The following is a 13,230-nucleotide window of genomic DNA, read 5'->3' as shown; positions in this document are numbered from 1 at the left end:
TCAGGTTCAACATCAGAGGAAGATTTGTCATCAGAGGAAACGTCACCTTCTGAAGAAGGAGGCATAGTAGAAGGTAAATTCTGAACTGCCCTTTTAGGCTTACTTGAAGGTGGGAGAGCTGCCAACTTTTCAGAAAGGGTAGATTTGATTAAATCTTTCACACCCGGAGCAAAATCTGTATAGCTCCCCTGTAATACCTATAGAAGCAGCATTAGGTTGGTCTGAATGCATTACCATATTTAAACATGGAGTCACATAAATAAGCTGGAGGATATACCTCAGCCTTTTTACAATAAACACACTTAACATCAGTGGGAAGGTGTTCAGGAGACCCAGCTTCTAAGGTAGACTAAGGCAGTGATTTTCAATCTTTTTTTCTGTGGCACATTTTCTTTAAATTAAAAAATCCTGCGGCACACCACCATCCCAAAGTGTTACAAAATCACACATTGTAGCCTAATACAGTATGTATATATACAGTATATATATATATATATATATATATATATATATATATATATACACACACACATACTGTACTGTGCTGTCATGCCATGCCTCAGACAAACTATACAGATAAGACATTTTTTTTTTACATCCATTTTTTATGTATACACATCATGCACTCACACAATTCTTCACAATTTCTTGTTAACCCTCTCTTGTACTAAATTCCAATCCTCCCTCACTCCTAAAGTTAGGTTGTTATATTCCAAACTTGAACTTTAAGCAGAAACAACTTCCACCTGTCAATAGCATCATCAGCTTTGCGACTGTACTGCCACCCGCATACTGAGTCTATTCTTCTCAAAGCAGGTCGGCCGCTCACTTAATGATTCATTTACAATACATGACATATTGACATTCATCCACAATCATTATGTCATGTTGTAAATTATGCCGTCTGCCTGATGAGCCTGTCAGTCTGCCTCTGCGATGGCAGCACACCTGACGATCTCTCACGGCACACTAGTGTGCTGCGGCACAGTGGTTGAAAATCACTGGACTAAGGGACAGAATCAGAAGGCTCCATTATTGCATTGAACTATAATAGCATAAACAATTATATCCCCATAAAAAAAGCTTTTGGTAATGGAAAACTTACCCCCTCCTAAATAAAACTTTCAAACTCAAGGCCCGCTAAGCTGAAACAAAAATAAAAGCAGGAGACAAGTAGACTTCACACCCAAAGCCTGGATAGTGCTCAGCTGAATAGGACACATGCAAAAACAAAACTGTTGAAAGGGAGATTAGCATGCCAAAGCCTGACATGCGCATACTAGAGGAAATACATGCCCTAACCCGATGCATGGGAAAACGCCAACGCCTTTGATCACACAAAAAAGTATCCTGATGTGCGGTAAGGAATTTGAACTAGACTCTGCTTACCAAAAATCTGACGGACACAAAAATAAAAAACAAAATTTATGCTTACCTGATAAATTTATTTCTTTTTTGACACGATGAGTCCACAGATCATCTTAATTACTAATAAGATATTCTACTCCTGGTCAGCAGGAGGCAGCAAAGAGCACCACAGCAGAGCTGTTGAATATCACCTCCCCTCACTCCCAACCCAGTCATTCGACCGAAGTAAAGGAGGGAAAGGAAGTAACAAGGTGCAGAGGTGTCTGAAGTCTATAATAACCAACAACCTGTCTCTTACAAAAAACAGGGCGGGCCATGGACTCATCGTGTCAAAAAAAAAATAAAAAAAAATTATCAGGTAAGCATAAATTTTGTTTTCTTATTAATGACCTGATGAGTCCACGGATCATCTTAAATACTAATGGGAATCAATACTCAAGCTAGAGTACACAGATGATACGGGAGGGACAAGACAGGGAACCTAAACGGAAGGCACCACTGCTTGAAGAACCTTTCTCCCAAAAGCAACCTCAGCTGAGGCAAAAGTGTCAAACTTGTAGAATTTTGAAAAAGTGTGGAGAGGACCAAGTTGCAGCCTTGCAAATCTGTTCCACTGAAGCTCCATTATTGAATGCCCAGGAGGAAGCAACAGCCCTTGTGGAATGAGCCGTAACTCTCTCTGGAGGCTGCTGTCCAGCCGTCTCATATGCAAAACGTATGATACTCTTCAGCCAAAAAGAAAGAGCAGTAGCCGTAGCTTCCTATCCCTTCCGTTTTCCTGAAAAAAACACAAACAAGGCAGAAGACTGACAAAATTCCTTAGTCGCCTGCAGGTAAAACTTTAAAGCACGAACCACGTCCAAATTGTGCAGAAGCCTTTCCTTCTGAGAGGTAGGATTAGAACACAATGAAGGAACAACAATCTCCTGATTAATGTTCCTATCAGAAACAACTTTAGGAAGAAATCCTAATTTAGTACGCAAAACTACCTTATCTGAATGAAAAATAATATAAGGGGACTCATACTGCAATGCCGAGAGCTCTGACACTCTGCGAGCAGAAGAAATAGCAACAAGAAACAAGATAACAACTTAATATCTAAGGAATGTATAGGCTCAAACGGAGCCCCTTGAAGAACTTTAAGAACTAAATTCAAACTCCATGGAGGAGTAACTGGTTTGAACACAGGCCTGATCCTGACCAAGGCCAGACAAAATGATTGCACATCTGGAACATCTGCAAGACGTTTGTGTAACAAAATAGATAAGGCAGAGATTTGACCCTTTAGGTAACTTGTTGACGATCCTTTCTCCAAACCCTCTTGGAGAAAGGGTAAACTAGGAATCCTAACTCTACTCCATGAGTAGCCTTTGGACTCACACCAATAGAGATATTTACTAAACAACATATCTAACCCTAGAAAGTTTTGCAAACTCATAAATAACTTACAAAATCCACCAATCCACTCATAACCCTCCACTGCCAATGTGGATAACCAAACCCTGCAACTCCCCTTAGAAGTAGCAAATGCCTTTAACAATTATTTTGTCGGATGCTCCACCATCCTGATTGACAAACTAATAAATGGCACGTATCTTGAAACTAGAAATGTGAATCAGGCCCCACTAAAACAGCAAAGACCCAATATAGAGAAGTTCAATTTTAGACCTATACCCATCAATGTCGTTAAGAAACACCTTAATAATCTAAAAATGAAAAACCAGTCTGGACCTGATCAAATCCCAGCAATGCTGTTGAAGCTCAGTGCGCCGGCAATTGCCAAGCCTGTCACAACCCTAATTAATGAATCCTTGATGTCTGGATACATAGCCAAACTCTGGAAAACTGCAAGAGTAGTGCCTATTAATAAAAGTGGGGAGTTAACCTTGGTTTCTAACTATCACCCTATATCATTGCTCCCAGTGTTGTCAAAAATTTTAGAAAAATGCATCCATACGCAATTATTACCAACTTTCTAGCTATCTGACCCCTGATCAATCAGGTTTTCGCCTGAATCACTCCACTACAACTGCCCTCCTAAAAGTTTGCAACGACATCCAAACTGGCATGGAACAAGGAGAACTAACTGGAGCTATTTTCCTTGATTTTGCAAAGGCCTTTGACACAGTAGACCATGACATACTACTGCTCAAACTAAAAAACTCTGGCATTGCTGATCATCGTCCGTTAACCTGGTTTCGATCATATGTACGGATCGATCACAATATGTCTCCATTTTAAACAGTGACTCCCTCCCTCTCCCAGTCACGTGTGGTGTTCCCCAAGGTTCCATTCTCGGACCCCTACTATTCACATTATTTATAAATGATCTGCCTAATGTCTGCAAATCCTCAACTGTACACATGTATGCAGATGACACGGTAACCACGGGAGCTTGGCATTCTGTTGAGATGCTATTAGATCTAATTCCGGCTGACCCCACTTGTGAATCAGGCTGGAGAACACTTCCGGTTGGAGTTCCCACTCCCCCGGATGAAAGGTCTGCCTGCTCAGGAAGTCCGCCTCCCAGTTGTCCACCCCTGGGATGTGGATCGCCGACAGGCAGCAAGAATGAGCCTCTGCCCACTGAATTATTTTGGTTACTTCTGTCATCGCCAAGGAACTCCTTGTTCCTCCCTGATGATTGATGTAAGCCATTGAAGTTATATTGTCCGACTGGAACCTGATAAACTGGACCGAGACTAACTGGGGCCAGGCCAGAAGAGCATTGAAGATTGCTCTCAGCTCCAGAATGTTGATAGGAAGAGCAGACTCTGACTGAGTCCAAACTCCCTGAGCCTTTAGGGAGCCCCAGACTGCTCCCCACCCTAGAAGGCTGGCGTCTGTTGTCACAATCACCCAAGATGGTCTGTGAAAGCAGGTTCCCTGGGAGAGATGATCCCGAGACAACCACCATTGAAGGGAAACCCTTGTCTCCTGCTCCAGAAGTATTCAAGGAGACAAATCCGCATAATCACTGTTCCATTGCCTGAGCATGCTTAACTGCAGAGGTCTGAGGTGGAACCAAGCAAACGGGATGATGTCCATTGCCGCCACCATCAGCCCGATTACCTCCATGCACTGAGCCACTGATGGCCGAGGAGTGGACTGAAGAACTAGGCAAGTATCGATAATCTTTGATTTCCTGACTTCTGTCAGAAAAATTTTCATGGATAGGAAATCTATTATGGTTCTCAAGAAAGTTACTCTTGTACTTGGTAATAAGGAACTCTTTTCCAAATTTACCTTCCACCCGTGAGATCGAAGGAAGGATAAAACCATGTCCATGTGGGATCTTGCTTGTTGTAAGGATGGTGCCTGAACTAGGATATCGTCCAGATAGGGCGCCACTGCGATGCCCCTTAACCAAAGCACCGCCAACAGCAATCCCAGAACCTTTGTGAAAATTCTGGGAGCTGTGACAAGACCGGAAGGAAGAGCCACAAACTTTAGGAACTTGTTATGATCCCTGTGAATGGGAACATGCAGGTACGTGTCCTTTAAATCCACTGCTGTCATAAATTGACCCTCTTGGATCAAAGGAAGAATGGAACGAATAGTTTCCATCTTGAAGGACGTTACCTTGAGAAATTTGTTTAGACTCTTGAGATCTAAAATTGGTCTAAAGGTTCCCTCTTTTTTGGGAACCATGAACAGATTGGAATAAAAACCCAGACTCTGTTCCTGTATTGTAACAGGAACTATCACTCCCAAGTCGGAAAGGTCTCTTGCACAGCGTAAGAACGCCTCTCTTTTTGTCTGGTCTACAGATAATCTTGAAAGTAGAAACCTGCCTCTTGGAGGAAAACTTTTTTTTTTTTTTTATTGAGGTTCTTTTCAAACAAACAACTAGTGATTGTCAATACAAAATAACAAAAGAGAATAAATTGTTACAAAGTAAGTTGCCAAAACAAGATCGTATAGGTACATAATGCAGTAAAATGACAAATTACCCATTAGATATAAGCAATGGACTCTGTTCAAACGGTACCCCCACTACAAGATATAGGCGGCCACTTTTAGACCGCAAAGATGCTGTAACATAATATAAAGCGGGTAAGCAATGATGTGATAGGGCCACTCATGGACTCCTAATGGAGAACCTCTTTTTTTATTATTTTTTAAAACTATAATTAGGATACATTAGGGTTGCGATATAGTTGTCAGTATTGGCTTCTGATAGCTTAGAGGTATAGCTTATAAAGTAAACAATTAGACAATTAAGGTGCGGTATAAACGAGACAAACCACATATTTAAATCTCCCACATATTATGTATGGGGGGGGGGGGAAGAGGAGGTGATTAAGTAGATATGATAAACTGAAATAAGCAGTCCCTACAGAAAAAGAGAGGAAAATACTGTGCCTTGATTAAGGAGGAAAGGATATAAATGTTTAAATACTACTGTGTGACATGACCGTGTGGAAAGATTCCTGATCAAATAAATTATTAGCAAGTGTATAAAAAGTAGCATTAATTGCATAGTGTGTTTACATTATACCCTGTAAGGTAGAACCTTAATATCTAGGCTCAGAGATCTGGTGTGGTGTTCATATCTCACTGTAAGACATAGTTAGAGAGGGGACAATGTCTGGCATCAGTATTGCAGGACCAGCCTGCGCTAAAAGATGTTGTGGGTACTTTAGGATACTTATATTAGGCTTCCCGATTTTCTACTGAGCGGAGATTTTGTTGAATAGGGGTTGAGAGATGTATATCTTATACAACACAGCTGTCGCCCCCCAATTCTACTAAATAAAATACTGAGACCCAGGATAACTATGTACTAGCTTAGACCATTAATTTGGTTAATGAATGCTAAGATTAAGAAAGATACAACCAATATTAAAAAAAAAAGTGGCACAAGACATACTGTAGTTTTACTGAGAGTTAGGAGCGATGTATAACTAATAGAGGGAAGAATATCCCAGGACATTGGCAGCGCTAATAAAAACCCCATATAGAAGTACCCTGCCTCGGCCGCAGGCAGTGCACCCCAAATCAAGAAAGGCATCAATGCGACCAATAACTGTAATATAACCTTATTCCCTACAAGTATGTTAGAGGATAGAAACAGCTATTCTTATAAATAGGCAATCTATAGAATTATGTACATGAAAAGCTAGAGGTCAGTAACTCCACTGTATCTCTATTAAAATAACAGTGCAAACATAAATTGGTTGTTATATAAATGTGAGAAATGGGAAGTAGTCTGACGCAAATCTGTAACATGAGGCTCAACATATATATGCTCATACATGTCCAGGGGTTAAAAAAACTCATGTGTATCTCATATAGAAACTCTGATTAATATATTGCTGGGAAGTCTTTGCTCCACAAGAGATATATGTCCTAAGCTTGCAAGGTAAATGCAATGAGGTGCCAACCTTTAAAATAAACATAGAACTATGAATACATTATACTGCAATAAGATTTCCCAGCCTATAGCTATTAAACCTGCAGGGACGTTAGCGTATACAATGTGAACAGCAAAAAATGTAAACAGTAATTTCCCTCTCGTGCATATTGATATATTACAACTCACTATGTATATAGGCACACATACATTGTGTTAAGATCTAAGTCTCGTAACCTAATTCATAGGGACATAACATAAACTAAATTGAACTGTAGATAAGGCAATAAACTGGTTAAACTAAACATTATAAACTGTGTATATTAAGCATGAAGGAAAGTCTTTAGTATGAAGCTCAAGTCTATAACGTTTGTGAGATCAAAAGTGTAAACCCCGACCTCAACATTTGTTGGTATGTCCACATTTGTTGCCACACTATCTGATTAAGTGAGCCTCTGTTGACTGTATACTTCAGGGTATTCACCCCACATCCAGTGGCCAAAGTGAGGAAGTCATGATCGGGGCCCCATGCTGAAAAGATAAAGTTGCTGGGATGTTTATCTCGGACTCTGCAGCATAAACCTTACTCCCCCTTCCTTATACTGGCATACAGCGATGATGGGTGTAAAGTACCTCCGCTTCTGACTGGGGACTTGTCCTCGCCGTGTGTGCCGTGTTCACAGGGTGTCGCACTGCAGTACAATGGTCCGCTGTATTTGGCGCCCAGGGGGCAATGCTGATAATAGTCGAGCACTTATCTGTGGGTTGATCAGCGGTATCCCACCTTGATATACACAGTGTTGTCGCTGGCAGTGGCTCCACCTCAGCAATGTTTAGAGCAAGAAAAGTGTAGGCAGCTTGTTCCATTTGTTTTGCAGCTTCTGCTTGCCGGGGCGCTAACTCAAATGACTGTTCAAGCCTCTCATAGCAGCCATCTAAAAAATTGTATATTTCCTCCATAACGGTCTCCAGAGTGTCCATATTTCGGTAGTGTGATAGTCACCTATACCAAGGGATATAGTAGTAAAGTGTAGCTAGTCTTGTTCTTCTTCTCTAACACTGTGTAGGCCGCAAGATGGCTGCTCCAAGTATCAATCCTCATGCACAAACACACCAGGGTTATGAGATCTCCTCACTCGCACCCGGTTTACCATGAAATCTGTTACGTATGTCTTCTGGAGTGCCTAGTCTACGATAATGTCTACTTATTTTTAGAGCTGGGTCGGTCGTTAAACTTGCATTTTATCTCAGTATATCAGGAGCTTTTAGGCTGTGCGACCGATCAGCTTCAGAGTTGGCTCCTCCCCCACTGGGAGGAAAACTTTTGAACTCTAGTTTGTATCCCTGGGTCACTATGTCTATTGCCCAGGGATCCTGAACATCTCGCACCCAAGCCTGAGTGAAGAAGGAAAGTTTGCCCCCTACATGATCCTGTCCCGGATCGGGGGCCGACCCTTCATGCTGATTTTGGTTCAATGGCGGGCTTCTTGGATTGTTTACCCTTATTCCAAGACTGATTGGGTCTCCAGGAAGGTTTAAACTGTTCCTGCTTGGGGCAGAAGAGGAAGAATTTCCCTTGAAATTTCAAAAGGAGCAAAAATTCTTCCCTTTTGCTTGTTTCTCCTGTCCTGAGAGAGAAGGTGACCCTTACCTCCCGTAATGTCAGAAATTATTTCTGCCAATCCAGGTCCAAACAAGGTCTTCCCCTTTAAAGGAATCGCTAAGAGCTTAGACTTAGAAGAGACATCCGCCAACCAAGGTTTTAACCATAAGGCTCTGGGAGCTAGAATAGAGTAACCTAAAATCTTTGCTCCCAGTATGATAACTTGAAGGGAAGCATCCGTAATAAAGGAATTAGCCAATTTATGGGCCTTAATCCTATCCTGGATTTCATCCAGAAGCGTCTCTGTCCTAATAGCATCAGACAAAGCATCAAACCAATATGCTGCCGCGCTAGTGACGGTAGCAATGCACACCGCTGGCTGCCATTGTAAGCCCTGGTGTACATACATCTTCTTGAGTAACCCCTCCAATTTTTTGTCCATAGAATCTTTAAAGGCACAATTATCCTCTATGGGTATAGTAGTTCTCTTAGCCAAAGTGGAAACTGCTCCTTCCACCTTGGGGACTGTTTGTCAAGCTTCCCTAACAGAGTCGGCTATGGGGAACATTTTCTTAAATATGGGAAATGGAGAAAAGGGGATACCTGGTCTCTCCTACTCCTTAATAATGATCTCAGAAGCTCGGTCTGGGACGGGCCTCACTTTACCACTTCCTATCACTAACATAGGCAAAGAGAATGACTGGGTTGGGAGTGAGGGGAGGTGATATTTAACATCTCTGCTGTGGTGCTCTTTGCTGCCTCCTGCTGACCAGGAGGTGAATATCCCATAAGTAATTAAGATGATCCGTGGACTCATCGTGTCATTAAAAAGAAACATAATTTATGCTTACCAGATAAATCCCTTTCCTTTTGGTTAGGGAGAGTCCACTGCTTCATTCCCTACTGTTGGGAAATACAACACCTGGCCCCCAGGAGGAGGCAGAGACACCCCAGCCAAAGGCTTAAATATCCCTCCCACTTCCTCATTACCCCAGTCATTCTGCCGAGGGAACAAGGAAAAGTAGGAGAAACATTAGCGTATAAATGGTGCCAGAAGAATAAAATAAATAATAGGGGAAAGCCCATAGACAAGAAAAAAACGTGTGGGGGCCGTGGACTTCCCTATCCGGAAGGAAAGGAATTTCTTTGGTAAGCATAAATTATGTTTTCCTTCCTAAGATAGGGAAAGTACACGGCTTCATTCCTTACTTTTTTGAAAACTATACCCAAGCTCCAGAGGACACTGAATGAATAATGGGAGGGAACAAAAAGGAAGAGGCAGACCCTATTCTGAGGGCACCACAGCCTGGACCAGGTAGCCGCCTTACAACTCTGAGGACATCCCCACTAGATCTGCAAACCACGTCCTTCCTGGCCACGATGGAGCAATCAGGATTACTGATATCCGCTCCTGCTTGATGCGGGCCACCACTCGAGGAAGAAGCGGTAATGGAGGAAAAAGATATACGAGTTTGAACCTCCAGGGCACTGCTAGTGCATCTATTAGATCTGCTTGGGGATCCCTCGACCCGTACCTGGGTAGCTTGGTATTGAGACGGGACGCCATGAAATCTATCTCCGGTGTCCCCCATTTGCTGCATATCTCTGCAAACACCTCGGGATGGGGAGACCATTCCCCTGGATGGAAGGATTGCCTGCTGAGAAAATCCGCCTCCCAGTTGTCCAGACCCGGAATGTGGTTCGCTGACAGCGAACAACTGTGGGCCTCCGCCCACTCCAGAATCTGAGCTACTTCCTTTTTCGCCAAGGAACTTCTCGTTGCCCCGTGATGGTTGATGTAAGCCACCGAGGTTATATTGTCTGATTGGAATCTGATAAACTGGAGCAAACTCAGAAGTGGCCAAGCCTTCAAGGCCTTAAAGATTGCCCGTAGTTCAAAAATATTGATCGGGAGAGAGGACTCCTCCTGAGTCCACAACTCCTGTGCCTTCCTGGCACCCCAAACAGCTCCCCATCAGGATAGGCTTCTGTCTGTAGTCACAATCTCCCAGGATGGTCTTAAGAAGCATTTCCCTCGGGACAGATGATCTGGACATAGCCACCAAGAAAGCAATACTTAGCCATAGAGGGATTCAAGGAGGTCAAGACATCCCGAAGTTAGCTTGCAACATCTCTGGTCTGTTAGAAATATCCTTATGGATATGGAGTCTATTATAGTACCCAATAATTCCACCCTGGTTCTTGGGATAAGAGAACTCTTTTCCAAGTTTATCTTTCATCCATGTGATCGAAGAAGACTGAGAAGGGACTCCGAGAATTCTTCTGCAAGACGAAAGGATGGTGCTTGCACCAGAATATCATCCAAGTATGGGGTTGCTGCAATACCCTGAGTTCTGGCAACGGCTAGAAAAGCCCCCAGAATCTTCGTAAAGATTCTTGGAGCAGTAGCTAGGCCAAATGGAAGGGCAATGAACTGGAAGTGCTGGTCCAGGAATGCAAACCTCAGGAACTGAAAGTGTTCCTCCCTGTGGATTGGAACGTGAATGTAAGCGTCCTTTAGATCTATAGTGGTCATAAACTGGCCTTCCTGAATTAAAGGATGCATCTCCAGACTCTAACTTTCAGCAATACTCTGACATGACTACTTAAAACTCCAGTCCTATCTTGAAGAGCAGATACCCTTTTTCAGGACTCTCCAAATCTTCTGACACTTCTCTGCCACCTCCTAACATGACGAAAGGCAACGAATGACTGGGGTAATGAGCAAGTGGGAGGGATATTTAAGCCTTTGGCTGGGGTGTCTTTGCTTCCTTCTGGTGGCCAGGTGTTGTATTTTCCAACAGTAAGGAATGAAGCCGTGGACTCTCCCTATCTTAGGAAGGAAAAGGGGAATAACAATAAAATAAAGATTCTGTCCAAAGGCTATATATATTATAAATATATAATTACTCAAACAAGGCTACAGAGTGTTATATAAATAAAAATATGATACTTACCAAAAGATAATCATCTACTAGTAAAGACCAGTAGAAAGACAAACCAGTACTGAAACATCAGCACAGGTTATGGAATAATAGTATATTGTAGATCCATAGGAGGAGGCAATAGACAAGTCCCTGCGACCACTATGGTAAGTCTGTGACAAAATTTCCCATGAGGTGAAAAAGAGAGCCACTAACCATACCCCATATACATCCCTCTGACATAGACTGTACTCTAAGGGGGAAACGGACTTCTACATAGGCTGAAAGCCCCTCTCACTGAAGAATCATATGCACATCGTCATCCTTCACCTTAGTGGAGGCAAAGACCAGACTAGTTTCTGGTAAGGTTGGAGGTGTTTTATAGAGCTCCTGGGGTTTGGGAATCTTTGCCTCCTAGTCAGGAAAGGTAATTCCCAGGGGTAATGGATTGTGGACTCTCACCACATATAGGAAAGAAAATTACATTTTTATTATTAAATCTACATTTCTGTATATATCCGATAGGTGTTATTTTTTTATTTTTCTGTGCTGTCCTTTGACGTCTATGGGGAGAATATGGTAACACACAGTCTCGTTATTGCAAAGTCCTTTGTTTAGTGTACTACTTGTATCCTGGCCCTAAGTTAATCTTCTAGCCAGAAGATTTGTGTGAAAAAGCAAATATAAAATCATTGATAACAGCCAGTTGGAAAAACTAGTTGAAGTATTACTATGCAATTTCTCAGTCAGAGCAAGTCCCTTTATAAGTGTGTTAAGCCTTCAGTGCATTAATAAACATCTCACTTCAGCAGTGCGACCTCTTGATGTGGTTACAGAGTGGATGTTGGGGTGCTGACTGGACTATGCAGGTTAAGGAAGTAGAGGGGGAGTAGCTGGGTTCCATGTATAGGCAGGCCAGGAGTTCTAAGGGGTCTGGGATATGAGCAAGAGTATGGGGTGACCACATCAGTTTGCAGCTACCGATGTGTCCCAGTTGCCTCTATTTGGCTCTTGTTATGGTAACCATTATGGCAATAAGTTTGTGCCAATTCCACCTAGGCATTCTCCTATAAATTCTCGCCTCAAATATTGGTGAATGATTTCCATTAAAGGGACAGTCTAGTCAAAATTAAACTGTGATGATTCAGATAGGGCATGCAATTTTAAACAAGTTTCCAATTCACTTTTATCATCAAATATGCTTTTTTCTCTTGGTATTCCTTTTAGGTAGGCTCATATGCTAATTTCTAAGCCCTTGAAGACCACCCCTTATCTCAATGCATTTGACAGTTTTTCACAGCTAGAGGGCATTAGTTTATGTGTGCCATATAGATAACATTGTGCTCACTCCTGTGGATTTATTTATGAGTTAGCAATGATTGGTTACAATTCAAGTCTGTCAAAGGAACTTAAATAAGGTAGCAGTCTGCAGAGGCTTAGATACAAGGTAATCACAGAGGTAAAAAGTATATTAGTATAACAGTCTTGGTTATGCAAAACTGGGGAATGGGTAATAAACGGATTATCTATCTTTTTAAAAAAATAACAATTCTGGAGTAGACTGTAGACCCTTTAGATAAATAACCTTCAAGATAAATGCCCACGTGTGCTTTGAAAAGAGGATTAAACTAAACTCTTTAGGGTACCGGACTAAATTCTTTCGTCCATTTTTTTTTTTTTTAACTTAAATAATTAAGGGTCAGTAAACACTTTGAGGCTGTAACATAAAAAATTTGAATTTACGTGTAGCAAAACAACTTTGCAATTTAGTTTTAATTTTTATTTTGTCCCTTTTTCTGTAATTTACTTGAAAGTGATTTGGCATAACCTCTGAGTAAAAAAGGAAGATATTTAACCTCAAAAAGTATTCAGCTCACAATAGTGTTTAGTGAACAGTTGTTCTTCAGTTACTATCCAGCTGCAGAAAAAAATAGCCAATTAGCATCAGCAATGCTGAGGTCATGCTTTACTTTACTGTG

This window comes from Bombina bombina, chromosome 11, assembly GCF_027579735.1.
Source record: "Bombina bombina isolate aBomBom1 chromosome 11, aBomBom1.pri, whole genome shotgun sequence".
Classification (NCBI taxonomy): Eukaryota; Metazoa; Chordata; class Amphibia; order Anura; family Bombinatoridae; genus Bombina; species Bombina bombina.
Note: the sequence above shows the minus strand (reverse complement) of the source record.